Source organism: Dromiciops gliroides, chromosome 2, assembly GCF_019393635.1.
Source record: "Dromiciops gliroides isolate mDroGli1 chromosome 2, mDroGli1.pri, whole genome shotgun sequence".
Taxonomy (NCBI): domain Eukaryota; kingdom Metazoa; phylum Chordata; class Mammalia; order Microbiotheria; family Microbiotheriidae; genus Dromiciops; species Dromiciops gliroides.
In genome coordinates, this window is record NC_057862.1 from 45946899 (window position 1) to 45973902 (window position 27004).

The following is a 27004-nucleotide window of genomic DNA, read 5'->3' on the forward strand; positions in this document are numbered from 1 at the left end:
CCGCTTGCTTGTAAGGGGAGGTCAAGTTTTGTCTGTTGCTGACATTGATTCCCAAGGCTCCTGGCAGCTTCAGTCTTCCAGCTCCCTAAGGGATTCCCAGGTTAGGTATTGCTACAGTCTGTTGGCTAATGCTCCTGAGCTCCTGCTGGCTTCCCTGGCAGAACCCCTCTTCCAATACCCATGGCTTCTCGCTGCCCTTTTTTGTGCAAACCTGGGCTGGCTAAAGGACCCTATTGTTTTTTTCTCTTTGAATTTCTTGATCATTATTTTATCTAGATTGTTTCTGGAGCATGTGCAGAAAAGCTTAGTTCCTTTATTACCTTTCCCGCTGCCATCTTAACCATTCCAATTCACTTTTCGAGAGCCCCAAATGTTTTAAGACAAATCCAGAACCAACCACCTTGCTAGCTTGGATGGGAAGGTTTCCTCAGGGTCAGCCAACACCAAAACTGGTTTCTCAGTTTCTCCTAATTGCAGCTCCTATTCCCAGGCTTCATAAGGATTCAATAGCATAGGACAATGTCATTAGGAAAGCTCCCTGCGGTGACTGGGTACCTGGACGATTTAGAGGGAGAGGATTCGATATTCCTTGTCGATGTTATTTAATACTTTTTTAAAAAATCTAACTGCAAATCCTTCCGAAGCATCAGGCATCTTGGAGCCAAAACACTTCTATACAAATCTAACACATTGGACAAGCTCTAAAGAAGGGCAAATAAAATGATCATGAGGAAGGAAGGGTTTCCATATAAGGATAGTGTAATGAAGGACTCTGGGATGTACTTTGACCTAACTGACTTCATTAAGTGTTCTGCCTTATCACACGCTCCAAATTTATGCTATGGTTTTAAATGAAAGAAAAGGGAAATGCAGCATGTTTAAACCGTGAGAGCTTTCCATTAGCCCTTTCCTTCCCTGCTGTGATTCTGAGAACTTTCTGGCTCTCTGGTCATTCCTTCCTGAACCTAGGACCCAGACATTCTTCCGTGGTAATTCTTGGGGAAAGGGAGGCTTTATTTTCTGTCTTGGACCAACATCTCTATGGGTAATTGGTTTATATTTTTCTTGTCTGAGTCTCTGAGTCCCTAGGAACTTGCCTGATTCTCTCAAAAATAAACTTAACAATACTAATAGCTTTTATATATGTTTTACATTACATACAAAATATAGTGCTTTAAAGTATGAAAAAGGGGAAGCTAGGTGGCACAGTGGATAAACACTAGCCTTGGATTCAGGAGGACCTGAGTTCAAATCCAGCCTCAGACACTTGACACTAGCTGTGTGACCTTGAGCAAGTCACGTAACCCTCATTGCTCCATAAAATTAAAAAAAAAACATTTAAAAAGTATGAAAAACACTTTTCACATATTTTATCTCATTTGAGTTAAAATATACCATTTAGTAAAGAGAAAGACTGAAAGGAAGAATGTCTTTAAAAGATAACTAAAACATTACAAAGTGAACACAGATTTTTGAAAAATTAAATCATCAAACATGGAACAAGGAGATATATCCTTAACCTTGAACTTAATAATAACAGCTAAAAAGTATATATTATTTTAAGTTCTACAAAGTGCTACATATACTTTTTCCTGTTTTACATTCATAACAACCCCATCGAGTTGGTCCTAGACAAGTGGCTTATGGCCTGGGTAGGGGCAGAGTCTACCAGCAAAGGAATTTCTCCTCTAGGATAATATGGATTCTGAATTCATCTGGTGTGGCTTGACTCCAAGAGAGGAGTTAAGCTTTTCTCTGTCCCTCTGGTTCCCTCCCCACTCTGATTTCTTGGAGAAATTTCTTTTTTTGTTTTTTTTTTTTTGTTTTGGGGTTTTTTTTGGCGGGGCAATGAGGGTTAAGTGACTTGCTCAGGGTCACACACCTAGTAAGTGTCAAGTGTCTGAGGCAGGATTTGAACTCAGGTACTCCTGAATCCAGGGCTGGTGCTTTATCCACTGCACCACCTAGCCGCCCCCGGGGAAATTTCTTCAACCAAGCTTAGGCATGTATGTTTCATATCTAGGGTCTTCCCTAAAAGAGCTACTAAGTCTTCTTTTGGAAAAGGTACCTAATACACAATACGGATATCAGAAACAAGATAATAATCTATTTCTTTGACCACACACACAAAATCCTTAAGACACAAAGTATATATTAACAAATATTAAAAAAATAGAAATAACCCATAATCTATTAAACACTCAGGAAGTAAAGATGCCTATGGTCCTTATGAATGAGTGGCAACTTTCTTACCTTACCATTGCCATAGTAGCCATTCTCTTGAAAATCACAACTACTAAAGACCCAGAAAAGAAAGTTCTTAACACTAATGTCTTTGAAACAACCAAATGGTTCAATATCAGGAACAGGTATGTTTATCATTGGAAATTAATAACTTTATTTATTTATTTATTTGTTTTGGAGGGGGGTGAGGCAATTGGGGTTAAGTGACTTGCCTAGGGTCACACAGCTAGTAATTGTTAAGTGTCTGAGGTCGGATTTGAACTCAGTTCCTCCTGAATTCAGGTCTGGTGCTCTATCCACTGCGCCACCTAGCTGCCCTGGAAATGAATAACTTTAAAGAAAATGTATTACCATCTATTTTGCCACTCCTTCATAAGGACCATGGAACCTTCCCATAATTCATAGCTGAAATCTCTTATATGTACTATATATGATTGTCATAGGTACATAGTAGGTACTTAATAAATGTTAATTAATAAACGTTAATGGCTATATGTATTGTTTCCCCTTATTAGAATATGAGGTACTTGAGAGTTGGACAAGTCCTGCTTTCCTATCTTTGTCCTCATCACTTAGCATAATGCTTGGCACTTAATAAGTGCTTAATGAATGCTTCTTAATGCATTCATTCATTATTGCTAGGGGGACAGGAGAGAAATATTCCTTCTTGCTGGAAGTCCATAGGAAACTCTGAAGAGTCTCAAAGTGGCATACTCAGAAGATGAGTGTGGTTTCCTGACCTAATGAGGGGGTGGCTCTTCCTGGGTTTGTTCCCAATCATTTTAGACACAACCCTTTGCCCTCCTTTCCACCCCCATCCCCATCATAGGCATCAGGGAACTAAACAGGAACCACTGTGTCACATATGTCCTTTAGTAAGGGGACAAAACCCATGTCCCATCAAAGGTGCCAATATACATGTCCAACAGGAATTATGCCTGTTATATACCTATTAAAGCAGTATAGACAAAGACAGCAGAGTTGCCTCCATCTTGCCCCAGCCTCTCTCCAAGCAGAACTTTTAAGTCTAAGAGAGACCACTGGTCTATATGGAATATTATGTTGTTCAGTTACCTTACTAAGATTGCCAATGAGGAAATCCAACACTGGTCTTGGGGTCCTATCAGAGGACCCTAATCTCAATCCTGCCTCAATCACTTTACAATCTTGGATGAGTCACTTTGATTTTTCTAGACCTCCATTCTCTCACCTCTAAAATCAGGGCGTTGGACAAAATGGCCTCTATTGTCCCCCTCAGCTCTTAATCTATGAAGGTGTTTGTTGACACTGACATTTGTTACTTTAAGAAATGGAGGAGATCTCTCAAAGCATTACCTATAATTCTGCAAATAGGAGTCAGATGGAAAAGGCTCTGAATCATTACCAAATTAGACAAGATTTCTGATTTACTTAAGATTTTCCTTAAGTATTTGCTTCACTCAATGTTTCTGTACTGTATTTGAGTTAGGCACAAAAGCATATTTGGATTATTTAAAAATTCAGTCTATATTTCTTTGAATCAATACAAATCTAAAGTGAGAGGAAAAACATCTTTCATTCGAATACATTCAGTCAAATCAGAAGCAAATGTAGTGTTTTCTAAGGGCTACATTTTCTCATGGAAGCTTTACTTGGGCATATTTGTTGTTTCAATTAGTCTGATTTAGTGGCTAAGTCAGTGGGCTGGAGTCTCTGGCATTCACAGGCTAGAATTTGCTTTCCAAAGCTGATCATCAAATACCCTCTTTCTACATTCCTCACCCACTCACAAAGTAGTGCCATGGAGGCAGCTGGCACAGATCTTTTACATACCTTGTTGTGCCATACCTGTCAGGGCATTATACAAATCGTTAGCAGGATTCTAATCCAACATCAGGTTCTTTCCGAGTTCCATGCTGTTACTTTTATCCATTAATTGTCAGCTCTAAAATATTGTTGATAGGTGACAGGACAGTTTCTTTCTGAAAGTTATTTACCTGAAGGGCTGAGGTTTAAAAATTTTTAAAAATATTTTAACTGTGTTAAAGACACAAACTTGATTAGTATGAAGACTGAAGCAATATCTATCCAGGATCTAAATAGAGGACTTCTCTCTTGGAGGTTGTCAATCTGGCCATTTATACCAGTAATAATTTTAGTGCATGTTAACCCATCTTTGGCCACTTAGTGATTATATAGCAGAGAGGTAAAGAGATCATCTTATGACTAGATTTTCTTAGATTCTCAATTCAATGGGAAAAAAATGATCAAACTAGTTATTTGTCATTCTGTATATATCACTTGATAGAAAAGGAGGGAAAAAAAGTCAATTTCTATAAATTATTTTACATTAATTATATATACAATTAGTATATAAATAATTATACCATTATACAAATGTTAGGTATTGGCTAAAAATGGGGGAAAAATCAAGTCAATCACTTGGTTGTGTGTAATTTAAGATTCTAAATGTGGATTCTAATCTGTTCCCCCAGTTTGGGGGGAAACTGACTAAAATCACTGATAAAACGAGTTTAGGTTTTTAAGAGTTTATTGGAAAATAGAAAGAAAAAGATTGAGAACAGAATTCCAACAGCCTGGCATTCCTATCTTTCCTCAAATTTCCTGTGAAGTCCTCTGCCGCCACCACCACCATCAAGTCAGGAACCCAAAAGCCCCAGAGCTCTCCGCACAGGCTCCCTCTCCTCCTTCCTGTCTCCTCCCAGAAAATAGGAGGCTCCTCAAGTTGATTGGCTGGTAGTCTTGATAGACAGCCCCCATGAGCAAATGTCATTTCCTGACGCCAAGGAAAAGCCACAATGTCTCTGAGGCATTTTCCTCATGGCGGAGCTTTCCCACAGCAAGTCTCCAGTAGGTGGCGTCATTCCAATCATTACAGTTGGTTTACTTAAATGTTGTGGAGGAAACGGCTTAATAGTCCAATTCTAAGCTTTTTGCTTGTAAAACTTTGTTCCCTGTTTGTCCATTATCTTAAAGAATCAAGTTTATTTGTTGTCTGCTATGTTTTTCTTTGGGGCCATCAGCAATACCTCTTCCAAACCACAGTGGAGATAGGGAACGATAGCTAATTGAGATGAGATGGCCCTTCACATTTATTAATTTGTTACACTGCTGCCATAGTAAAGATTTGAAAATGCTCCATTATGCTACCAGGAACAAAGAAATGCAATCAGGAATGGCTAAGGAGGCAGCACCATGATGATTTTATAGAGTGCCTAGGACCAAGTGCCAGTCAAAGTCAAGAAACCTCTTTTTTCTCAGGATCACAGGACTCAGAGATGCAAGGAAAACTAGAGACAATTTCATTTTATGGGTGAGGAAGCTGAGGGTCAGGTGAAATAATCCAACTAAGGTTTTATATATACACACACACACACATATATATTGTGGTAAAATATGAAAGTTTTTAACAGTCGGTTAGGATAACTGAAAGACGCCAGTTTTTCAAGGACCACCCTTTTGGGGAGGAGATGAACAGTCCGCCTGCTGCGCATGTCAGACTGCCTGCCAGGTACAGTCCGCCTGCTGCGCATGTCAGACTGCCTGCCGGGTTTTTGACTTCCGGGGTGGAGAGAATGAGAGTAGGCCCTTTTGCCTGCTTGGCGGGACTCCTGACGGCGCGGCACAGACTCTCTCTCTCCAAAGGTGGCCTTTTCGGTTTGGTGAGTTTTTATAAGGAATATAGACTAAGCTTAGACTTAAGACGATTTGTATTGTGTTTCTACTTTCCTATCCTTCTAATCAACATCACCTTGTGACTATCATAACAATAAATAAAAAGGTCTATCTAGAAAACCAAAAGCTTCTTAGTAGAGGGGGCAGAAAGGTTCTGGCTTTTGTAGCAGCAGTGACTCACTCCTACACACACATATCTATACACACATATACATATCTATATATACATATCTATACACACACACACACACACACACACACACATATATATATATATATATATATATACAAATATATATGTATTAAAGGGTAGAAGTGGGACTCCAAAGTTGGTCCTCTGGCTCCAAATTCAGGGCTATCCTTCACTGCTTCTCTTTATTTTTTCCATTGGATGTATCTGGAAGCAACTGACCTCATCTGAGGATGGACATCGTCATTTCCACTACATAGTGTCATCCTGATTTAGTTCCGGCATCATAAAAAGATACTGAGTCAACTTTGACTGGCTCTACAAGCCTCTATCGCCTATGTCAATTGTTCATTGTTCTTCTTCCTACTCCAGCTCTGTTCTCATTTTTCCTTCCCTTTTACAGTCTATCTTCAAGCCCTCTGAAACCCAATGGAAAGAACACTGGTTGCAGAAATATGTTTAATGGGATTGTACATATATAACCTATATCAGATTGCTTGCTGTCTTGGGGAGGGGGGAGGGAGGGAAGGGAGGAAGAAAAATTTGAAACTAGAAATCTTATAAAAACAAATGTTGAAAACTATCTCTACATGTAACTGGAAAATAATAAAATACTTTTATGAAAGAACACTGGAGTTGGCATCAGAAGACCCACCTTCAAGTAAAGGAAGAATACCACTGGTGTTCTTAAGAAAATGAATATGGGGGCAGCTAAGTGGCGCAGTGGATAAAGCACCGGCCCTGGATTCAGGAGGACCTGAGTTCAAATCTGGCCTCAGACACTTGACACTTAATAACTGTGTGACACTGGGCAAGTCACTTAACCTTCATTGCCCTGCAAAACAAAAACAAACCTAAAAAAGAAAAAAAGAAAATGAATATCATTGAGTGAAATGATAATTAGAAAGAACTCTGGCTGATAGGTTAATCGTCTGAATTGTGGGAAAATTGTCTTTTATGGCTTTGCTTAAAATATTTCTATGAATGCCAGAGTCTTTTGTATTATTCCTTCCTGAGAGTTATTGCTCCTCATTTGGTTCCTTTCCTGCAGGCTTAAATTGCAATGATTTACCTTTTGGTCTAAGAGTGTTTTCTTCATCCCTGGTATTTGGCTGGTTTGTTTCTCTTATTTACTTAGATTGGTTTTCTAAACAAAAATCACCAATGGGATAATTGCAGATGGTGTCTTGAATGGGAATACCTTATTGCTTTATGTTGACTGCAGTGCTGTATTTATTAAGCAAAAATTATTACTCATACTTTGGGGGAAGCATTAGTGTCTGCCTCTTGAGCGACATAAAACACTACATGTTGGCTCTCTGAGGATGAGTGTGAATCACTAATTAGACAATAGGAAGAGTGAAACATCCATTAAATAGGAATTGGAAATCCTTAGATCCCAAAGTAGTGATAGAAAGGCTGCTAGTGCTTTTGCTATTGTAGAACTGTTACCTGAAGTTGGTTCCCTTTTAGAATCATCTTTTTAATTATGAAGCAATTAATTTATATATTTAACAGCATAGTCTCTGGTGTTATTTTAAAGAACTTAATGTCCTTTAAATTTGTTAAGCACCATCGACTTTAATTAGCAATGCCTATTAATATGCCTTTTGTTACTAAACCCATTTTTAAAAATAAAGAGATTAACAGAGAAAGTCAATGATGGTATATAAGAATAGAATTAGCCTTAGGGGCACATTGTAGTAGAAATAGCATTGGTCTTGGAATCAAAGAAATCTGCTAACCAACACTAAATGATGAGTAATTTCACTTAACCCCCTGTGTCTCAGTTTCCTTATTTGCCAAAGATAGATAATAATAGTTAATAATACCTGCAGACTCTGCCTTATACCAATGTTTTTTGAGGTAGGGTTCACTTTGACATTAGAAAGGCTACATTGAAATCCTGGCTCATAAGCTTACAACCTGTGTGACCTTGGGCAAGTCTGAACCTCAGTTTTCTCCACTATAAATTGAGAGATTTTAAACTTACTGACCAATAAGGCCCCTTTCCTCTCTAAATCCATATGGTTCAAATGAGATAATACACCTAAAATGTTTTGCAAACCATAAAGCCCTAGGTAAATGCCAGCCACGATTATTACTAAGATTCATCATGTGGCTGCTCAATTATACAAGCAGGCCTTGTAAAATAATTCAGCCTTCTTCATTAATAAACTTCATAAAATATTTACAGAAATTAATGTAGTTGGCTGCCATAACTTCTTACTGAGATTATACGAAAGAATCAATTTCTTTGTATTTTGTCTGTTTCTATAGGGTGAAGCTTTTCTTAGATAGTAAAAAGCCACTGGATCTACAAACCTTTCTTGCTTATGTCAATTTTTCATTCTTCTTCTCCACGCATTTTTCATTTCTCTTCTCCTGATCTTGCTTTGAAAATTTTCTCTCTACCCCAGTAGAACAAGCACTGGAGTTTGAAAACAAGATCCGAGATTTAAGTCAGACTTTGTTGCTTACTATCTCTTGGCATATCAGTTAACCTCTCTAAGACTCAGTTTCTTCAACTGAACATCAATCAATACATAAAGGACTTATGGTTTATTCGGCTACAAAATGGGAATAATAATACTTCTGCTACCTACCTTACACAGTTATTGTGAAGAAAGTAAACCCTTCATTCATCCTCTGCCCTCTCCAATGTATCCTTTCTGCCAAATGGATATTCCTCCATCATAGGTCTGACTATATCACTCTCCTGTTTAAGAAATTTCAGTGGCTCATGATTGCTTCAACTGTCACAATGCTATATACCAGCCAAACTGGCTTATTTGGTGTTTCCGTGCACGGAATTCCATCTCTGGTCTCTGTACCTTTTGCCCAGGCTGTCTCTCTTATGTATGGAATAGTCTCTGTCCCCAGATCTGCCTCTTGGCTTCCCTAGCTTCCTTTAAAATTCCTCTCAAACACTATCCCCTACCTCTTATAAGAGGTTTTTTCCTGATGCTCCCAGGGGTTAGTGTCTCCTCCCTTACTAATTTCTGATTTATTTTGTAATCATTCATCTGTGTATATTTTCCCCTATCAGTAGAATGTCACCTCCTTGAGAGCAATTACGAGGTCATTTTGTCTTTGTGTACAGTAGGCACATAATACATGCTTGTTAAACTGAATTGAAAGCACTTCATAAGCCTAAAAGTGACCTACCAACGTAAACCATCACTGTCTCTATTTTTCCCCTCCCTTTCTTCTTCTTTGTCCTTCTCTTAATTCATACGATCATAATTGGAAGAGATATTAAAGGTCATCCAGTACAATCTTCCTACCCAATATAGGAATCCTTTCCAATAGCCCTGTGCGAGCACCTCCAATGATGGAAAACTCACTAACTTACTATGCATGTGGTTCCATTTTTGGATAGCTCTGATTGTGAATAAATTCTTCATTGTATCAAGAGGAAATCCGCCTCCCTCTAATTTCTACCCAATGATTCTTCTCTTCAGTGGGAACCAGTCAGGAAATATATATTTATTAAGCACCTACTGTGTTCCAGGCACTGTGCTAAGTCCCATGTATACAAAGGCAAAAGACATTTCCTGCTCTCCAGAAGTTTACAGTCTAACAAGAGGGACAACATGTAAACAAATAGGCACCAACTACGTAAAGGATATATTTGAATAAACAATAGAGAGGATTAAAGGGGCACACAGAATAAGTATAAGTCATCTTGCAGATGACAAATATGTCCCCACCTTGTAAACTTTTCCTTCTGTAGGCTAAACATTTTCCATATTTTTTCCACATTTTCAATTATAGCAGGGCATGGAGTTCTTTTGTCATTCTGGTTGCCAATGTGAAGATGTGCTTCAACTGGCTGAAGTTCTCTTTAGAATGTGGCACCTCAGGTGTGGTCCAACTGAAGCAAAGCACATGGGACTTTTATCTTGCTTGAAAAAACATGGACAAGAATCACACAGTAGAAGAAATGATGGATGGGTTGCAATTTGCACCTATGGGGAGGATATCTACATTAATAAATATATAAATCCATTAAGTTATTGAAGTTTTTTCGATCACTCTTTGCTTTGAGGCAATATGATATAATGGAAAGAGGGTTGGACTCAAGACCCTGTAAGACCTGGGTTCAAATTTGGCCTCTGTCACCTACTAGCTCTGTGACCATGGTTAAGTCATCTTAGTTTTCTGAGCCTCTGTTTCTTCACATATAAAATGGAGACAATACTCACACTATATTATAGGATTGTGAGACACCTATTTTGTAAACATTGCAAACATATGCATGCTATCAAGTCAGTTAACATCATCACTTTCCACATCTTTAAAATGGAGATGATATGTATTGCTCATACCCTACAGGGAGGTGAGGATCAAATGAAATTTTATATATATATATATAGATAGATATAGATATAGATATATATAAGATTCTTGTCAAACCTTGCTCTATGTCAACTGTTATTATTATTAATATGATTATTATTATTAATTGACCACTTCTACTATGTAAAAAGCTACAACAAATATGAGAATTCAATGAAACTTTGTGTTTATAGACGATATCTTTATAAAATCTTGGTTTTTTGCAGTAAAAAGGTCTTTAAATTAAATGCCTAAATATTTTCATTCTTTTAGCAACAAAACTTATTTAGAAAATATTTTGTAGTGTCTTGTGCATTTTTGGGTTTCAAAAGTTTATTTTGACAATAATGATAGGTATAAAATGAAAATGAAAAACAGCTTCATTTATCCTCATCATTACTACGAGTCTGAAGGTATACATTCTTTTCTTTGTATAGGAAAATAACACTCAGTATGAATAAATGAATGATAAAATTTCAAGATTGAATTGGTCATAGTACCATATGTTTAGAAATTCAATCCATAAAGATAAGAACTGTAGCAAAGGAATGGCTGGAATTATATACACTATTACAGTTTTTCTTCCTCAAACTTTCTTCTTTAGTTTCACTTTATGGTTCAGTACTCCACATTTGCACATTTTTATATAGTAGTTTTGGTATAAAATCCCTAGCAACTCAAACTTTTGGATAAAGATCTATGTGCAGAGAGGCAGCTAGGTGGTGCAATGGATAGAGCACCGGCCCGGGAGTTAGGAGGACCTGAGTTCAAATCTGGCCTCAGACACTTGACACTTACTAGCTGTGTGACCCTGGGAAAGTCACTTAACCCCAATTGCCTCACAAAAAACCCCAAAACAAAAACAAAAACAAAACAAACAAACAAAAAAGATCTATGTGCAGAGAACCAAGTTAAAAGATCTCTGAGTATGGGCAATAACAAAAACAGCAAAGAGAGCTAACATTACAGAGATCATATAGGATAAGATGTGTCCAGTCTTTTGGCCAAACAGTAGAAAAGAAGTACTTTCATTGGCTGGTGATGGTTATAGTTGCCAAAATAGTTCTGAGGATTTAGTCATAGACTATTAAAGCCAAAAGGACCCTTAGAGATGAACTAATCCAGTCCCTTACTTTGCAGTTGAACAATTTGAAATCCGAATATGTTAACTGACTGGCTCAAGGTTAGGAAAGTGATAAACTGAGATTTTAAGGAAGATTTTCTGATTTTTAAATCTCGTGTCACTTCCATCCCCCATACCCCACTATACCACACTGTCTTCCAACAGTGAGATGGGTCAGATTAGCCATAGCGAGAACTTGGAGACCAGAAGGACCCAGAAAGGAAACTGAGTGTGGTCTAAAAAGCAATGAGCAGGAGCAGACAAAGGCAAATGGGGATCAAGGTCAGGATTCTTACTGTAGTCAGTAGGCAGAGGTCTGAGAAAGTGGGGCAGTCAGCCTTGGGGAGTCCCATCAGCAGGTAGAGGGGGAACTAGATATGCAGAGAACTAAATTATAGGCACCTAAACAGTGACTCTCTTAGAAAAGATCAGAGAGCGCCTTTATCTCTGGTTAAATATTAACTGGAAAGGTAAAAGATTTTTGTGGGCAAATATAATTGACTACACATATGCTATGATGGTGGCAGTAAAAATAATTAACAAACATGATATTGCAGAATAATTTAATGGCTGGTAAAAAGCAGCGTTGTCTAGTGTTAAGAGCAATGGCCTTGGAATCAGGAGGCCTATGATTGAGCCTCTGGACTGGCAGTTGTCAACTCTGGTGACAGGGCAAATCCCTCTGAGTTTTTATTCCCTCACCTATAAAGTGGAGATAAGAAATACTAGACTGATCTGCCTAAAGAGCTAATGATGAGCAAAGCATTGAGTAATTTACCAAGTGCCATCTATATGTGAGTCCCTGTTATTGGTGTCATATATGCATGAACCAGTATTGTACTGAGGTAAACACTTTCCTTCATTCTCCTTTGTGAAGCCAGTGTGATTTAGCAGAAAGGACACTGAACTGAGTGTCCGGAGATCTGGTTTATAGATCAACCTCTGACACTCACTAATTGTATAATAAAGAAACAAGGACTAGATTTTGCTTCTGCCTTGTGCCCAGGGCCAGTATTTGATATAGAATAGGTATTTAATAAATGCTCATTGATTGACTAATCGAAGTCATTTAAAATGACTTAACATGTGTAAAATTCTTTACAAACCTGAAGTGCTATAGAAATGCTTTATTATTATTATTAATAGCCTCATTGAGCATGGATTTCCATATCTTTAAAATCCTGGTGAGAGTACTTTCATTAACTCCCTTACAAGGTTGTTGTGGGGAAAATGCTTTGTAAACTGTGAATTGTAATGAGTTGCCTGTTACTTCATAGACTTCATGTTCCTTTTGAAGGTCAGCATAGCTTTCTTATTTATGCTCCTCCCCTTTCTGTGTTGTCACTCCTACTGGAATGCAAACTCCTAGAGGACAAGCACTAAGTTATGTTCTTTCCTATCCATAGGACCAATGCTTTGAACCTAGTAAGAGCTTAATGAATGCTTCAGTCTTTCATTCCTTCCTTCCTTCCTCCTCCTTGCATTTTGCTAGAGGGAATTTGGAATTCATATTATATATATGTATATATTTATATGTGTACACATATGTACATATATGTATATGTGTGTATACATATATGTATATATGTGTATATGTATATATATGTATATTCGAACTCTGAGTTCAAATCCAGCCTCAGACGATTGACACTTACTAGCTGTGTGACCCTGGGCAAGTCACTTAACCCCAATTGCCTCATCCAAAAGTATATATATATATATGTATATATATATATATGTATACATATACATATATATAATATGAAATCCAAATTTACACACACATATACACACAGACACATTCACTAACACATGCACAGGTGTGCACACACACACACACACACATATGGCAAGTTCTGTGATGTATTATTTAACTCTGGTCTGCTGTTTCCATACACGTTTCTGTACAAGCTGGACTTTCTGACCGTGTTAAGATAGCTCACTGCTGTATTCCAGTGAGTACATCAGCACTTTCATGGTTCTGTGATCTAAATGATCTTCGAAGTCTTTCCAATAATCTATTTAATTTAAAAAATTTATTTAGAATTTTATTTTTCCCAAATTACATGTAAAAACCAAATTTTAACATTGATTTTTAAAACTTTGTGTTCCAAATTCTCTTCCTCCCTTCGCCCCACCATAAGAACTCAAGCAATTTAATTCTCCAATAATCTAAATTGCATCCTGGCCAACATTCCTATTTCCTCCTATAAATATTCCTCATGAGGGCACATCATATATGCAAGAGCTTCTCTCTAGATCAAGAGTTCTTAACTTTTTTGTCACTGAGTCCTTGGGCAGTCTTGGTGAAAACAATGGATGTTTTAATCCAGAATGATGTTTAAAAATGGATAAAAGAGGGGCAGCTAGGTGGCACAGTGGATAGAGCACCGGCCCTGGATTCAGGAGGACCTGAGTTCAAATCCAGGCTCAAACACTTGACACTTACTAGCTGTGTGACCCTGGGCAAGTCACTTAACCCCAATTGCCTCACCAAAAAAAATGGATAAAAGACATAGAATTACAAAGGAAACCAAATATCTCAAAATACAGTTACAGGGGCAGCTAGGTGCGCAGTAGATAAAGTACCAGCTCTGGATTCAGGAGGACCTGAGTTCAAATCCAGCCTCAGACAGTTGACACTTACTAGCTGTGTGACCCTGGGCAAGTCACTTTACCCTCATTGCCCTGCCAAAAACAATAACAACAACAACAATAATACAATTATATATATATATATATATATATATATATATATATTTTGGTGAGGCAATTGGGGTTAAGTGACTTGCCCAGGGTCACACAGCTAGTAAGTGTCAACTGTCTGAGGCTGGATTTGAACTCAGGTCCTCCTGAATCCAGGGCCGGTATTCTATCCACTGCACCACCCAGCGGCCCCTACAGTTATAATTTTTTTAAAAAGTTCACAGACCCCAGGTTAAAAACTCTTGCCTCAAAGCAAGATGCTACATAGATACCAGTGGAGCTTGTGAGCTGTCCACAGGTGATATGATACTTCTCTCTTACCAAGAGGGCCTCATCTTCTTTTCTCATTATACATCATTCTGATGACATATTTTACCCCACTTTTGCACATATCCTCATTGGTAATATATTGAAGCCTACTCTTACCCACAAGGAGCCTCTCCATTGTTCTTTGGGTGACCCTCAATTTAAATTCTTCAGAAACTAAGGTATTCAGTGGCTAGAATGAGCCCTATTGCATTACTAGAAGAATCTGGATGTTTAAAGTTTGGGTCTTTTTGTCTCTGGAAGGACTTTACATTCATGAAAAGCACTGCTCAAAGGCAATCTAGCCAGTTCTTTTCCTCCTAGTCAATTTTGGGCTTGACTCATCCATCATCCATCTATGGAGTCTGTCTGTCCAAGATGTATCTAAACAATGATAAGCCTCAATTTCTGTATATAGTCTACCCTCTCAAGAGTTTTATAATACTGATGAAATGTTATATTTTGGCAGTGATTAACAAAGCATACCTTACTTAGCATCTGTTCCTGAATCAAGTGCCCCAAATGGTTAAGGAGAATAAGACAGTTTGCCTATTAGCTCATCCTAATGTTGTGAGGATGCTGTCAATTAATGTTAGGACTGTGACTAGAAGATTTCTAGTGTTTCCTAAAACTTCACAAAGTATTATATATTTATATTGCAGAGCACAAACTAATGAAGCTCTGAGCAAATACATTTCTCATTTGGCTCCACTGAACTCTTGTTTCTCAAATGAAAGGGAAGAAAGTGTGAGGATAACAAAACTCATCTATTGCGATATAATTATTGGGTTCACTCTAAGGAAGCAGTCACTGTGTCTGATAATATATTGACTGATTTCCTGAGGGGTCATTTATTCCATCTATGGACTAGGCTGACCAGAACAATTTGCAAAAGTTTTTCGTCGGCATACTTCCAGGACAGGTAGTATTGTCTTTTGTATAGCTTTTGAGGAAAGTTAGGTGATATAGTGGGTGGAGTTCTGACCTTGGAATCAAGAAGATGAGTTCAAATCTTGCCTTATACACTTAACTGTGTGACTCTGGGGCAGTCACTTGACCTCTTTCTGCCTTAGTTTTCTCATCCTTAACTGGGTTGTTAAGAAGGTCACATGAAAGAACATATTTAAATTGTCTTGCAAACTTTAAAGCACTCTATTGATATTATTATTATTATTATTATTATATTATTATTATTATTACTGCAGCTAAAGCCATTCATCACCTGATGGCCAAACTACTAGGCATGAACTTGTTGATAATATGAATTTTTATTAAAGAGGAATTGTCAAAAGGAAGTTGATCTAATATCAGACACCATGTAGTATTTTTCAAACTCAAATTAACATTAAGGATTTAATTTTTAATGTCATTTAGATCTAGAATTCTGTTCAAATAAAAATTTTAGGGAAAAGTGGAGACAATCGGGGCTTCCTTATGTGTTATCTTTTAACGATGATGAATTTGTTTGCTATAGAATAAGGCCTTTCCAAAATGCACTATGCAAATATGTACAATTAGGAAGGATTCTTCCCTATTATAGCATGGACCATTACTGGCAGATGGTGAATAGTCCACTTTGGCTGGGGCAGACAGTATATGGAGGGGGTTAGAAATAAGACTTGTTTATTTTACCCGATTGACAATGTGAGATAGAGTGAGCTAATAAGGAGGCTGACATGGTCCACTGTGTGACTGATGCAGAAATAATAGATAATGTTCCAAATTTGCTGACAAGTCAAAGGACACAGATTATTACTGTGAAGAAGAAAAATTTCCGGAGGGTGATACAGTCACCTGGGAGAAGGGTGCTTCATTGTTGGATTCAATGGTTACTTTTGCAAAAAGGCCATCCTGTTATACTACCCTGGAGATCAATGGTTGCATATGCATCAGTTTAGCTTTATGAGAGAGAGGCAAATGACCAGAAAGACAGCTGATGTTTGAGACTTTGTCAAGAAAGCAAGCACTGAACCTCTCCTGGGCTCAGTATACATTTGGTCACGTGGTATACACCTTCTACATCTGAAGCCTGGGATGATAAAATTAGTATCTGAAAAGATCTTGATAGGCTAAAACACTGGGCCAAATCAAATATGATAAAATGTAGGAGTTATAAATGTAATCTTATTCAGCTTTAAAAATCAACTTCACAAGTGCAAGCTGGAGAAGATAAGGCTAGACAGTATGTTATCCGTAAAACATCTGGGTTTTTTTTTTTAGTGGACTGAGAAGCTTAATATATCAGCAGTGTGACATCACAGCCAAAAAGCTTATTTTTACCTTAGGTTGCATTGAGAGAAGTCTAACACTGGGAGTAGGAAGCGAAGTCTCCTACAACTCTGCCCTGTTCAGACCCTATCTAGATCATTGTCCTCAGTTCAGGGCACCATATTGCTAAGAGGGAAAGCATCCAAAGGGTGATCAAAATAGTAGAGCACCTCATATGATAGAGGAATCAGTTGAAGGAACAAGGCATGTTTAACACAGAGAAGACAGGAAGAACTGGGTTCCAATTCACCTCAGACACCCTAGCTGTGTGACCTTGGTAAAATCACATAACCACCACCTCAGTTTCCTCATCTCTAAAATAGAGGTTGGATTTGTGGGCCTGTAAGGTTCCTTCAGGCTCTAGGTCTGTAATTCTACTATCAAAGGACATTTGTTCTACTAAGCTCGAGGGTAGGGGTAGCTAGGTTGCACAGTGTGCCAGGACTAGAGTCAGGAAGACTCCACTTCCTGGGTTCAAATCTGGACTCAGACACTTATTAGCTGTGTGACCCTGAATGAGTCACTTAATCCAATTAAAATGGGCTGGAGAAGGAAATGGCAAACCATTCCAGTACCTTTGCCAAGAAAACCCCAAATGGGGTCACAAAGAGTCCGACATTACTGAACAACAAGAAGGAACAATGAATGGTAGTCACATCCCTGGGTGGCAGGTTTAGGCCTTGGGGTAAGGTAAAATGATATAGTAAAACTTCCTTAACATTTGGAGCTATTGAAAATTTAGATGACTACTTTGGGTGGTCCCAGATTTCCCCTTTCTGGAAGTCTTCAAGCAAAGGCTGGGTGACCACCTGTTGAGTATATTGAGGAGAAAATTCTTGTTTGGAAATGAGTTGAATAAAATGGTCTCTGAAGTCCTTTCCAACTCTGAAGATTTCATGATAGAAGGGAAATAGAAAACATCAAGGAAACAAAATCGAGGAGAAAGCACACCCACCTGAAGTTTCATGAGCATTTTTAAGGCAACATTAGACAAATATAAATTAATGGAGTGCAAATGGTGTTATTCAATACTGAAGGAACAGAGTAATGGTTTAATAAGTGGTAGGTGGGAATTAATCAAGGACAGCTTCCTGAATAGGTGAGTTTTGAAGGAGATGGATTTGGAGAGGGAAGAAAGAAAACATTCCAGATTAGGAGGTTGGCATATACAAAGGCAGTAATGCAAAGGTTGAGTGTGGGAGAAAATTCTATTCCCATAACAGGAGCAGTGCTTAGTGGGAATCTGTTGCGAATAGGTAAAAAAAATCCTTGGCTAGTATACCTTGTCAGTCAATTGGCTTTTTCCTGATTTGTCTTCATGTGGGGAATAAGTCAGTGAATTAACTAGTAGAACTTCTTTACCGTCAGTACAATCTGTGGTACAATGGTTCTCTAAGAGACTTCATTTATTAGCAAGGAATAATCTCCACAAAATTGTATTTTTCATACCATTTAATTTTTCCACTTAACTTTGAGACAATAGCATACTGTGGTATATTTCAATAATATATTGTTAATTCTTTTATTATTTTGACCAGCCACCCTAACAACTGAAACCTATAATGACTGTTTTCCTTGGTTCAGAAATGTTCAGAGTTCCTGAGTTTGGACACTGTAGTCTGACATTTGGAAAAAAAGGGGGGGGAAAGTTTAAATTTCACCAACCATTTAATAGCTTTTCTTTAAATTACAAACAAACCCCATGAAATACCTGTTTGTTAATACTGGGGGTGTTGACTCAGTTCTTAGCCCTTTGAAAATTCTGGTCAAGGTAACAAATGAATGAATGAAATGCTTAAAGTAGTTTTTATCTTAATTCAATTCAGCAAGCATTAAGCATCTCTAGCTAGGTTAAGGCGCTCTGCAAACACCAGTGATACAAGGACTAATACAAAAACCAGCATCTACCCTCAAGGAATTTATGTTATATATGTGTGTGTCTGTATCTTGGCAAAGGCTGAACTTGTGATTTTACTGGTATAAGAGACTCCCAGAGGAGAAAACTCCTTTTTCCAATGTAGGGCAGCATGTTCTCTTCAATTTACACTCAAGGAAAGTAACTCCCCCCATTCCCTTGTCAGAGGGAATACTCAGACCCAGGTTTTCATGGTTCCAAGGCGAGTTCTTTATCCACTATACCATATATATGAGCCACACATGCATGTGTATGTATGAACATACACAGATATGCATATATGTACATATGTATATGGTATAGACAAGATAATTTGAGGAGGGAAAGAGCAGGAATACAATGAAAAACTAAGGGATTAGGAAAGATCTTAAGGAGAGGTGGCCCCAGAGTTGAACCCTGAATAAAGCTAAGGATTGGAACAGGGAAGGAGAAAGAACCTCCCTGGAGATGGAATAATGAATACAAGAAACAGCCAGTAGATAAATTTGTCTGAAACATGAGACTTGTGAAGGGGAAGTACTGTGAAATAGACCTGGAAAGGGTGGAAGGAGCCCGATTGTGAAGCATCTGTATCCTAGAATGAAGATTCTTGAGTAGGAGAAATGCCACAGTCAGACTTATGTTTTAGGAAGATCATTTTTGCAACTGTGGGGATGATGAATTGGACACTAGAAATAAGGAGACCTTTTGGGACGGGTGATGAGGGTCTGAACTAGGGCACTGGCCATATAAATAGAGAGAAAGGGATGGATTTAAGATATGTGAAAGCAGAACTGACAAGCCTTAGGGACAAGCTCTATGTCCGGAGATGCCCCTCCGCCCCATAGGAAATTGGGAGGAGGAAGAGTTCTTCCCATGTAAAGACTTCTATTTTGTACACCTTGAATTTAAGGTACCTGTGATGAGAGACTGGATGGAGAATGACTTTTTAGGGTATGTATACAGTGACAAAATGGTGACAGAGTAAAACAACTGTATTCAAATAAAAAATCTAGACCTGGAAGGGGGGGGGGGGAGGCGATCTAGTCCGACTTTCTCATTTTTACACATGAGAAAACTGAGACTCAGGGAGGACAGTGACAGTGAGTTTCGAATACACTTCTACCACTTACATTTGACCATAAACCCAACCCTCTATATTTCCCCCGTGCTATTTCCTACTGTGGAACTAAACGGATGATAAAGGTCTCCGCAGAGATGTCTTAATGAGATGCAAAATGTGGAGAAACACCCTACTCTTGGGAGAAAGCAACATATTTTGGTAAAGTGAAGAAAGAACCTATTCATACTCAGCTCCCAACAGTCACTTGAAGAAATTTCCCATTAGCTAGTGTTGGGGGGCGGGGGAGGGGAGGGGGCAGACAGACCTGGCCAATAGCTAGCTTCCCTCTAAAGCCAACAAACCGATTTCCTCGTCAGTTCCCTGGTACCTTTAAGTGATTTCAAACAACTAGTGTAGCGGCCTTGTTGCTTCCCAAATGTAACATGGTTTACAATCGTCCTCCTCCCACCAACTATGTTACCCGGGGGAGGGGGGGGGGTGAAGAGGAGAAAAAAAAAAAAAAAAAAAAGGTGAGTTCGGGCCAGGCAACAGGCGACTACGGCCTCCGGGAGGCCGAAGGGCTTAAAACTTAATGGTTTTTCCACTCCTTTTGTATCCCCTGCCTTCAGCCCCGAGGTGGCGGAGCTGGCCGGACCCTGCAGCGGGCGTTATCTAATCTTTAAAATTAAATGAAGCAATCTCAGTCAAACACTTTGTAAACCTTCCCTGGAGATCTTCTTCTTTTCGTGTGCCGATCTGGGGACATGTGTCCCTACTGGGTGTCCCACGAGTCTCTCCACGGCACTACGACGCAGAACTGGACACACGCATGTGTACACACGGATGTGCACACATATGTACACGATATGCATGCACAGTACCTAGATACCCATAGGTATACGTGCACCTAAGTGCATCTGGAGGGAGAGCGATGTCTGTGCCAACAAAAATGAAATAAAAGGGGGGAGGGGAGCCTAGGGCAGTCCGGGCCAGGCCTTTGTTCCCCCGGGGGTCCAGCCCCCGCTGCTGGAGGGCGCGGGGCACAGGGCGGGCCTGGAAGGAAGAGGCTGGGTAGTGGTGGAGGTCGGGGTGTCGGGCCGGGCGGCGCCCCCGCCCGCTGAGCGCCCCTGGGTCCCTCCGGAAGGGTCCGGGCAGGGGGCTCGGCGTGGCCGGAGAAGCCTCGCGCTGACTGCGCCCTGCCCCCCGGGGCTTTCCGGCTTCCTCCTAGGCCCTATATAGGGAGCCGGGCCCGAGCTTGGCCAGCCTCCCGGGACAGCAGGATCGGAAATCAGGATCGGGATCGGAGTCGGGATCGGCTTCTCCGGGGTTTCCCTGACGCCGCGGCCGAGGCCGAGGCCGAGGCAAGGACCGGCCGAGGGGGGAGGGGCGAAGACGGGAGGGGGGGGGGGACCGGGCGGCGGCGGCGGCGGCAGCCGGGCTCGGAGCTGGGGGCGGGCCTCGCTCGCGAGGGGCGGCTGCGGTTAAGGGGGGGAGGGGTGTGGTTTGTGCGCGCGCGCGCCCCCGCCCCCTGGCGCTGGCCGCCCCTGTGAGTGTTGTGAGCTCGCGCGCGCGTGTGTGAGTGTGTGCGGTGTGTGCGCGCGGGGAGCTCGGAGTCGGCGGCGGCGGCGGCGGGGGGCTGGAGGCGCCCGAGCCTTCCCGGGGAGGTAGTCTCTCTCTCTCTCTCAGTCCCGGAGCGCGCGGTGACCGCCCCCCTTCTGCCCCCTCAGGACGAGGAGGCGCCCCCTCCCCAAGCCCCGCGAGGAGCCGAGCAGCCGAGGAGCCCGCAGCGGAGCCGGAGCCCAGGAGCGCGGAGCCGGAGCCCAGGAGCTCGGAGCGGGGCCGGAGCCGGAGCGAAGCCCAGGAGCTCGCAGCGCAGCCGGGAGGGCGGGCGGCCGGGCCGGCCGGGGGTCCGGGCCGGCCGCTGTCCCCGCCGCCGCCGCCGCCGCCGGGGGAAGAGATGGCGGCGGGGCCGGAGCCCGAGCCGGAGCGGGGCGCCCGGAGCCTCGTCCGCGCCGCCTCCTTGTGGCTCGGCTGCCTCCCTGCTGCTGCTCGGCGCCGGGACCCGGCCCTCGCCGCCGCCGCCTCCTCGGCCGGCAGGAGCAGCCCGCAAGCCGCCGCCGCCGCCCCCAGGTGAGTGCGGGGGGGAGGGGGCGCCGCGGCCGCAGCCCCCGAGGCCCCCGCCGCACGGCCCCCGCCGCGCGGCCCGGCCCACTTGTAAGAGTGGCCCCGCCGAGGCCGCTGCCCGCACACCTCCGCAACCCCCCGCCCCGCGCCCATCATTAAGTTGGAGCAGAGAAAGTGCGTGTGCGGGGCGGGGGCGGGGGGCAGCCCTGGGGCCCCGACTTCCGCACCCGGCGCGGACCCCCCACCCAGGCATCCTCGGGCGGCGTCGGCGCATCCTTGCTCCCGCAGCCTGCCGGAGTCCGGAGGAGGGAGACCCCCCCCCCCTCCATCCCTGTAGGGTTTCGTTATGAATTCTGGTCTCTGCCGGACCTAAAACTTTTATCGATAGCGGGCTCCCACGCAGTTGTGGGGAACTCCTTCCTTACGCCCTTTTGGATGGAATGCAGGGTGTCCAAAAGTCTTGTGCAGTTGTAAGCTTTTATGAAGCTGCCCATGATAGCTCCGAGCAGCGCGGAGCCTTTCTTGTAAGCCGAAAGCTGCACTCAGACTTCTGGACACCCGGGATTTGGAGAATGAATCGGGGCACCCAGTGGGTTAATCGTGATGTGGCAGCTTGTTCTAAACCTCTTTCCAACGTTGCCAAGGACTGACATTCTTTGAAACGGGATAAACTTCTTGAGGGGGCGGAGGGGAGGGGGTGGGAACAGTAGAGCTTCACTACCTGGGCACGCTTCATACCTGTTTTCCAGTCGATTAGTGCATAACGTTGACATGGCTGCTGGGAGTGAAGGGTGTAGGGAGCAGGGAAGGGTTAAAAAAATGATGAGCTGGAATGCAAGGAGCTTAAGCCTAATTGAGGAATAATGAGGGAAACAATTAGAAATTCAATATTACGAAGGCAGGCTGGTGGTGTTTGGAATGTGGAGGACCTGAGGTCCCAGATGTGCCTCCACAAGCAAATCACTCAAAAGCTCCCAGCCCTCAACTCCCTCATTGTAAAATGGGAATAATATCTGTTTGTACCTACCTTAGAACGTTGTGATAATATTGGCTTAAGTGCTTAAACTTTAAGAGCTCCATGTAAATGTCAGGGTATTGTTATTATTTATTAATTGTTATTATTATTAGACCCTGACCCGTTCATTGGTTTAGGGAGCACCTGGTTAGGCAACTTCTTGGAGTTCTTGTGCTTACTGTTGGGTATCTGCTCTGCACTTTTGTCTTAAAAAGTTTACCTGAGGCCCTCACACTGATTTTGAGTTGCTCAAGGTTTTAAACAGAGACAATATCAGTGTCCCAGGTGACACTTGAACCTAGGTCTTCCTTGCTCAGCTGATTGGCTCTTGGTTTGTGGTCTACTATAATAATCTATGTTGCAAATGCCACTTGTTCTGAATATTAATTTCAGGAAATGAGTACATGATAAAATTTAATTAAAAAAAAGTTCCACTTGAGTGTGTGGATCTTTGGACCCCTAAATTCTGTTGATGCCACATAGTGGCAGCTTCCAGGATATTATGCATAGGTACTACTTTAGATTCTTGTTTTACAGTTAAATCCTGTTGGACTATTAGGTGGCTAAATGCTAACCTTAATTCATTTGCAAAATAAGTAGTTATTGGGTTGAATTTTAAAGGAAAAAATCAGTCGAATTTATTTATTGCAATTAAGATTATTATCAACTACTCCACAAGTGTATCTCAGTGCTAACTTTTGTTGTATAGAACTGTTGGTAGTGAGCATTTAAGGAAATAGGTTTTGTAATCTGTTTAAATCCAAAAGGCTTAAATTCTAGGTGTCAAATTTAGTTTCTTTTTAGATCTTCTTACAAAAACTTGGAACTAATTTATATATTTTTTAAAATACAGATTTCATTTTGAGTTCTTTTTACTTATGGAAATGACTTTTTTGTTTGTTTGTTGTTGGTGGGGCACTGAGGGTTAAGTGACTTGCCCAGGTCACACAGCCAGTAAGTGTCAAGGTCTGAGGCCAAACTTGAACTCAGGTCCTTCTGAATCCAGGGCTGGTGTTTTATCTAATTCATACTTAAGTATTAATGACTTATCAGATCCTCTAACTGGAGAAAGGCAGGCAGGGAGAAAGGTAGAACATTGAGTCTTTAAGAAAAGTACGGAGAGTGAAAAGGAAAGAGATAGGAGGAAAAATAGTAGGAAGGAGAGGTCCAAAGACTGAGCCACCTAGCTGCCCTGGAAATGACTTTTTAAAAATTCAAGAGAAATAAAAATATCAGAAAATATGTTCTAACAACTCATTGAAACTTGAATGTGTGAACAATTCAATTAATGGGTATAGTCTTAATTTGAAATTTTTTGGCTATGGATTGGGAGGCATTCTGGTGATTTTTAAGAAAAATGAATCATAATATTGGGAAAGAATAAAAGTATGCATAATCTTATCAAATGATCAAACATTTTAATGGATTGATTTATAGAAAGAAATTTTAAATTAGAATGATGTATTCATACAGTGTTGCTTCAGAATGTTTTTGAACAACAATATCTAGTTTTTTGCTATGTAATTTAATATTTGAAATAGAATTTGTAAGATTACAACTACAATAGTGAATTATATTGGATGTATAATTTTGAAGGAGGGAGTTCATTAGGATCTTAGGGCAATGAATTTTCTGTTGGGGTGGGAGGTACTTAGGAGAAGAAAGCTTTATCAGGTGTGAAAACTTACCTAAAGGTATATTTTAAGTATTTTTAAAAATATAGTATATGCTTTTTATGTTATCGAATTTGAAACTCACAACAGTCTTTTTCAGAAAGGTATTATCTACATTTAGTGGATCAGGAAACTGAGGAGCAGTTTAGTGACTTGCCCATCATAGTCATGGAGGTGTCAGAGGTAAGATTAGAATCCAGGTCTTCCTGAATCCAAACCTAGTAGCTCTAAGCAAGTGAAGTATAAATGTCAGTGAATATTGTCACTGATATCCCTCCAGCTGGTAGCGACTTCTCCTTTGAGGCTACCATCCATCTACTCTCCTGTGTCTCATGTGTATCAGGTTTTTACATCTTGCCCATTGGAATGTGGCTTCATGAGGCCAGGGACAATTTTTTTTTCTTTCTTTTTATCCCAAGTGCTTGGCAGGTAGTAAGCACTTAAGAAGTTCTTGTTGATTGATCCAGGAACTCAGCTTTGTTAGGAAGATTGAAACAATATGGGTTGAAAAGCCACTTCAGGCCCATGTATGGCAAGTGTCACATGAACAGTAAAAGGCAGCATGCTAGTGGTAGAGTGGATAAAGACCTTTCCTCCTGGTGAGGAAGAATGGGTGTCTAAGATGCTCAGGGAGCAGTAGAAGCTCAAATATGGCCTAGGAAGCTAGGTGGAGGTGTTTGGAGGCAGCTTCATTTGGAATTGGAGCACTTGGATCTGAGTCCTGTTTCTGCCACTTGCTGCCTTTGTTATCTCGAGCAAGTCACTAAAACTTTTTGGGCCTCAGAGTCTTTATCTATAAAATATGGGGATTGGACTAGATGATTTCTTTAAAGTCCCTTCCAGCTCTGAATCTCTGATCCTATGATGCTATGAAAGGGTACCAGGTTAACTTGAATAGAAACTGTAATCGGAGATTAGGTTGAAAGCAAATTGGGGAAATGTTGAACACTAGACAAATGATTTAGATTTTATTCTGAAGGTAGTGGATATTTATTACTTTAAAAATAATAATAAACATGTTGGTTTGAGTTCCAAATTCTATCCTCCCTCCCTCGCTCCCTTGTACATATGCAATTATGTAAAATATTACCATATTAGTAATTTTGTATAAGAAACTTGAATAAAAGAAAAAAACAAAAGAGTGAAAAATAGCATGCTTCAGTGTGTTCAATCAATATCATTGTTCTTTCTTTGGAGGTGGATAGTATGCTTCATCATTAGTCCTTGGGGATTATCTTGAATCATTGTATGGTATTGCTGAGAAAAGTTAAGTCATTCACAGTTCTTCATTAAACAATATTACTGTCACTGTGCACATTATTTTCCTGGTTCTGCTCACTTCACTATATATCAGTTCATAGAAGTGTTTCCAGGCCTTTCTGAAATCATCCTGCTTGTCATTTCTTATAGCACAATAATATTCCATCACAATCATATACCACAGCTTGTTTAGTCATTCCCCAATTGATGAGCATTCCTTTGATTTAGTGGATATTTATTAAAGCCTTGTGGGTAGGAGAATGATGCTCAGGGAGTGGTTTAGGAGGATTAATCTTTTTTTTTTTTGCAGGGCAATGAGGGTTAAGTGACTTGCCCAGGGTCACACAGCTAGTAAGTGTCAAGTGTCTGAGGCTGGATTTGAACTCAGATCCTCCTGAATCCAAGGCCAGTGCTTTATCCACTGTGCCACCTACCTGCCCCGGATTAATCTTACAGTAGCCCAAAGAACCATTGGATTGGGAGCTGTTAAATAGTTGCAAAAGGTTACAGAGACAACAGGATAAAGGCCTTAATTAAGGCACTCGTGGTGGAAATGGACAGGAAAAGTATTGATAGCTGGGTAGAGAACCTCAAAAGAGAAAAGGAGAGTTCTGGGGACAGAATTGTGGATAATACACACTTTTAAGTGGTGAGAAGAGGAGCCAGTTAATCAATAAACAAGCATTTCTTAGTCTCCTGCTCTGTGCCGAGCATTGTGCTGGTCTCTGACAAGAGACGGGAGTAGTACCTAAGATAGTTGGATCCCAAAAGCCTTAGAAGGCCGTGGTCAGCCAAGTCTAATGCTTTAGATAAGTCAATTGCAAAGAGAACAGAGAAACCATTGCACTTGGCATTTGGGACTTGGGTGATTGTGGTGAAATCCAGAGGACAATACTGACCACTTTTTGAAGAAGAGTGAAGATGAGATGAAAGAGAGCAGGGCAAATAGCTTGAGGGGTGAGTTTATTTCTTTGAGGATTGAGGACCCTTGAGAATGTTTTTAGAGAAAAAGGATGGAATCAGTGGACAAAGAGTGGAGGGAATCAAAATTCATGGACCTAAGTTTGAGAAAAGATGCAGTGCTACAGATCTAGGACACAGTTTGAGGGGCCTAGACTTAGA